We start from the raw sequence: 5,427 nt of genomic DNA on the forward strand, positions 1-5,427 counted from the left end.
TGTCTTATTCCTCACAGCCATTCGGGAGCCATGTCTGTTTTCCAGCTATGCACAAGTACGTAGCAGAACTGATAAAGAATGAGGACGGTTGGTCTGATAGCTGCATGGCTCTGCTGCAGGCTCCCTGTGTGGCCTCATCAAGCCACATCTCAGTTTCTCCCCAGAAAATGACTAATAAAACTTCCTTACTTCCCAAGGGGATAAGAGGATAAAAACAGCAACAACCACAATGTGCAAAGCTATTACAGACGTCAGTCTAGGCAGACTGTCAGCTTTAGCACATAACATGCTATCATATCTGGTTCTGATTCATGTCCATCCTGTTGGGTGGGACCGTGGAGCACGGTCCTCCAGAGAAGAAGGTGCCTCTGGTCTCAGGGTTGGATCACATACTGACCATTTCCTGCCCTGGGAGAGAGAGTAATCTCTTTTAACACATTTCTCTTTTTCCTTCAGGAAAAAGTGGCAGAGGACATCTTGGAAACGGAACACCGGCTCATGCCCTGCTGTGTGGCTGTCCCCTGATGGGGACTAAGAAGCCATACTTGGAGTCTCCATTCCTCCGTCCCTGACAAAAGCAAAAACCAGGGTGTGGAGAGATGCTGTCAAACCCTGCACCACATCAGCTCTTGCCACAAGTGCTCCCTTGCCTCAAAGCAATCTAGGAGGAAGCGCAGCATAAAAGTCTGGTAAGATCTGCTCCAGACGCCTGCTGTGGCACATCAGGAGACTAACATATTAACTCTGAAAAAACCACTAATTTTAAGGAGAACTCTGTACTTAAGGTGGAAGATGTTTTGCAGAGATCAGCAGAGTTTGTCTGGTGCTGAGAAACCAGGGAAACCTGTTAACAGCAGACTCTGTGGATAATTGAGAAAATTAGTCAACGCCGCTTTTAAAGGACTTTTGATTACAATATTGCATGGGTTGGTAATACTTTGCTCTTAATCTTTTCAAATATACACTTGCAATGGTTTGTTTATCCCTTGCTTTTGACTTTCAGTCATAAAGGGGCTCTGCTTCTTCTGGGGCTCCAGTTGAGCAAGCCAAGTCACTATACAAAAAAACATTGGACAGCACTTCCATAGTCCACACATAGTACAGCAGTTGAACTATCACTTGATAAAAACAACAGCTCCCAATTATACAAGCTAAGTATCGTAAGGGTGACAGAGCACTGGAACAGGTTGCCCATGGAGGTTGTGGAGTCTCCTTCAATGGGGATATTCAAGACTCATCTGGATGCCCACCTCTGTGATCTACATAGGGAACCTGCTGCAGCAGGGGGGTTGAAATCAGTGATCTCTTGAGGTCAACCTACAATTCTTTGAAAGGATGTAAGACGAAGACCACCTGCCCATGGGCCAGCATGCGGTGAAGGTGGGAAATGAATGCCATAGGGTACCTATCATGATGGAAGAGACAAATGTGCCAGAAGAAAGGGGACTGGCCCAAGATGCCCACCCTGGAGCTCGGCAGACTTCCTGAAGCCAGCTTTATTTATTTTGTTGGCAATACTCCATGCAAAAACAGCTTGAGGAAGGCAGGCTGGTGCCCCAGTTTTGTCCCATCCCTCTCTTTCACCCTTATTTCACGAGGAAAATGCATATTCCATTTCACATAAGCCCAGGCGTATGCAAGTGATTTCATGTGCCCAGCTACATATAATTATCCTAGATGTAGGCCTATAAATGATTCATTAAGATCTGTATCAGCTGGTTATTTAATGTGTCCTGCTAATTAAAACTTTGTGATAAAGACAACTACAAGCTTTCTGTAATTATGCCTCTGGACAGCAGAACGTGTTTCCAACCAGTATTTGCAGTTCCTGGGTATTCATTGACACCTAAAGTAGGGTAGAAAAATATAGGTTAACAGGCTGCTCTTAATTGCTCTTTGTTAATAAGGTTATTGTAGAATTTCATTGTACAACAGCTTGGGACTCTTCTGCATAGTACCGCTTACATGCACCGTTAGGTGATGATGCACATACACTGCATTACCACTTTGTACATATGAAGAAAGTGGTAATAAAAAAAAAAAAAGAGACCATTTCATCTACAAGAAATGTAGAAATGTGTCTGGCTCTGGACACTGCTCATTTGGGAAAAAATATCATAAAGTAAAAATGCGGACCAAAGTCATGTTTGAGGAAACACAGCATGTTTCTCCCTACAGGATCAAATGTGGAATTTCCTGCTCAAACCAGAGATCCTGTTTGGCTCAGTGTGAGCTTCTCTCCAATACAGCCCACAGACCTGAGATGACCGTAAGTTGTATATATCAATGCCAGCAGGAAAAAACACAGTGACTTGGGAGGCACATCAGACAATGCTTTAGTGCTCTAGAAATTAATTATGCTAAGTTTATATCAGTATAACTAAGTAGGTCTAACATAGCTTATCACCAGTCTTGTACTCTCAAAATATGTTTGGTTTCAAAGAGAATATGCCTATGTATAAAACAGGTACGAAGTGTTTTCTTGGGATGGCTATCAATGTAATAAAATGTCAATAACAAATGATAAATGCTAAGTAAAAGAAGCTTTTCCTAAGCAGCTTATGCTAAGAATATAAATCTTCCCCTGCTACCAAAAGACTACATTAAGTGTAGTCCTTCTAATCTCATTGGCAGACTGCTATCACTGCCGGATAAGAATAAGATCGATCGTCTCGATGGCTCTTCCAAGCAGGCTCTGCCTGGTTAATCACAATGGGAGATGACTGCCCTTCTGTTGACATTTGGCATCTCCTGTCATCACTGGAGCAGGGCACGTTCCACCCAGAGGGATGACTCAGGCAAAACTTGTTGGCTCTCGTTTGCCACAGAGCATTGCCTAAACCCTGAAGTCTGCATCCTGTGTGAGCAGTGCACTAATCTGTTTTAATCTGTGGTTCTACAAACATCAATTGGAGAGAAGACACAATGAAAGCTATAGAACAGCCTCTCAAATGAATTTGAGTCCGTCACAGGTGTCCTCCACCACTGTGGCCGGCACCAGCAACTCACCAGTGTTGGCAAAGTAAACTCCATGCCATGCCTGTCCTTTCTCTTTCCAGCTTCCCATGTCCACATGGTATCACATCCTCAAAAGGTGGTGCAAGACAGAGCTAGAATGAAGTAGGTAAAGAAAGCCTTTGCCACATGTTAACATTTTACAGACAAATTGACCTCGTAATAGCACAGAAATATTATCTAAAGTAAAGTTTTTAAAGTATCTAGAAATCTTGGCCGTATCAGAGAGACTCCTTCTTGTACAAGAAAACACAGACCAGTTTCCTACAGATCTAAGCCTCATATCATCTTATAGTAGCTCCTCTATTTCCTCTCAACTACTCTCATGATAAAGTAGAAGTGATTACTCTGTAGTCACTCCTGTCTTAACTCTTTCTCAGCGTGAGAGGTCTTGCTTTCAAGTAAAGCTCCTCAGTGCCCCACGATAACAGCCATGGCCCTGAGCAGACTCCCTGATGGTTCCTCAGAGGCACACCCAGCACAGCCTTCTCAACGGGAACATTTCACAGGGTTTCTCTACCCAGTGATCTACTTTAATTAAACTGATAGGAACGTAACTATGTTTGAAATTCCTGCTTAGAGTTTATCAAAAGTGATTCAGACTGGTCAGCCTCAAATAAGGAGTCACAGACCAAATGTGTATTACATTCTCAAATCTCTCACGGGACAAAGAAGTTTACGAAACAAGACTGGGCATGCCAGCTCCAGCCTGTGATGGCTGAGATGGCACCAGCACGTTGTTATTAGCTTGCTACTGTCTGTGAGCAATGTGGGATGCAGCAGTAAAATGGCCAGATTTGAAACTGAATTTAAGCAGCATTGTAGGGCAGGTTGCAGATGAGGCTTGGTGTTAACAAGATATGGCTGTAAAGCCATGGCAGTGCAGGGATGGAGCCTGAGCAGGGTGTGCTGTACCTAGACCCAGCAAGCATCCTTTTGACATGAAAGTGGGACAAAAGCAGCATGAACCCTTGAAGCCTGAACAGACTGGGAGGAGAAAAAGCTTCCTACTGGCTCACACAGACCTCAAAGTAGCATTGGAGTCATGTGCAACAGGGACAGGCCAGAAGGATAATTCCCATTGAAAAAGCAATTTCACTGAATAGCAGAGGTGCTTGAGCAGAGGAAACACAGCTTCCCACTGCAGCTATAATAGTTCGCTGTGGCCTTTGGGTGGCAACCAAAAGTTGGTATCCCCCCTCTACAGACACTGACTGATAGTAAGAAATAAATCCCTGAAAAGATACGGGAATGGAACAGGATTAGATGTTTTACTTAAGGGCTGGAAGGAGAAAGGGGGTCAAATGCACAATTAGAGGGAAGATGCTCAAACAATAGGCTCTGAACTCTGGGTTTGTATGCTGCTTGGCACAGTGTGGCCACGATCCTGCTGAGGTCCCCAGGCAGCATGGCAGTATGCATCAGCACCAGTTTTCTAATCCCAGTCAAAAGCCAAACCCAGTAGGCACCGCCTGGATCACAGAAAGGATTAGCCAGCACACTGTAAACAATAGTTGCAGGAGTCACTGTGCCTATTGTGCAAGCATTTTGTGCTGAGTGTACAGAAATTCCTGAGAAAATGGGGATGTTTTGATGAGAACGTAACTGAGATTCTCAAACAGAAGTAATGGGGTATTCTCAGTCTTTAGCCACAGGGATAATCTATCAATATCACTGCATACCATCCCTAGCTCTGCATCAACCAGATTAGCAAGGACTGCAACTCATATGTGTACTATGAAGCAATAAAGACAAGCTACTTACAAGATGATCCTTTGAAGCATTCAGACTACCTACCTTTTCCCATGAATAGGCCTTACTTTCTTTCATCACAAAAGCGCTTCTATCATAAGGCAGAATGTGTGGGAGAGTCAGTGGGTCCACGGGAAAAATCAGCAGAAATTAGAAAAATTAACATTTCTTTAGAATGAAAAAAAAAATTGGAGATGCTATAGATGTTTTTTCTATTAAAACAGACACTCTTAGCCTAGACTCTAATTCCAGGAATAGCTGAGGGCTGGCATCTAGGATAAAGTCAGAATTGCTTGAGTTACCGTAACTCAAGAGGAGCTCATTTGAGGACAATCAGCTTGGTTCCAGCACCAGCAGCCACATCACAGACCACACTCAGTCTAAACACTGCAGCTTCACTGAGCTTGGGCTTCACCATTCACCTCCCAGCAGAGATGTTTAAACCGTTCCCAGTTCAAGCTAGAGGAGGACAGAGAGAAGCCCACCGTGAACAGTCTTCAGGTCAGGCTTCAAGTTAGTGAAGACAATAAAAAGGGTGGATTTTTAATAATTAATTTGGTATTCATCCTTTTATAACCTGTGATGTCTTTATGTAATATGCCTCTAATTTCACCACCATTTCCTTAAGAAAAATGAGATACACTCTAATAAGTCAGACCT

General features: G+C 43.5%; 1 long non-coding RNA gene across 1 annotated transcript; it reads right to left on the reverse strand.

The window, feature by feature from the left end:
• Positions 1–883: 883 nt before the first annotated feature.
• On the reverse strand, positions 884–5,210 carry LOC125688007 (uncharacterized). The gene is made up of 3 exons (XR_007374562.1): positions 4,813–5,210; positions 3,010–3,110; positions 884–1,846 (listed from the first exon to the last, which is right to left on the reverse strand). It is a non-coding gene; the product is annotated as an uncharacterized LOC125688007 (long non-coding RNA).
• Between the last annotated feature and the right edge of the window lie 217 nt (positions 5,211–5,427).

Source organism: Lagopus muta, chromosome 1 (assembly GCF_023343835.1).
Source record: "Lagopus muta isolate bLagMut1 chromosome 1, bLagMut1 primary, whole genome shotgun sequence".
In the NCBI taxonomy this organism is placed as follows: domain Eukaryota; kingdom Metazoa; phylum Chordata; class Aves; order Galliformes; family Phasianidae; genus Lagopus; species Lagopus muta.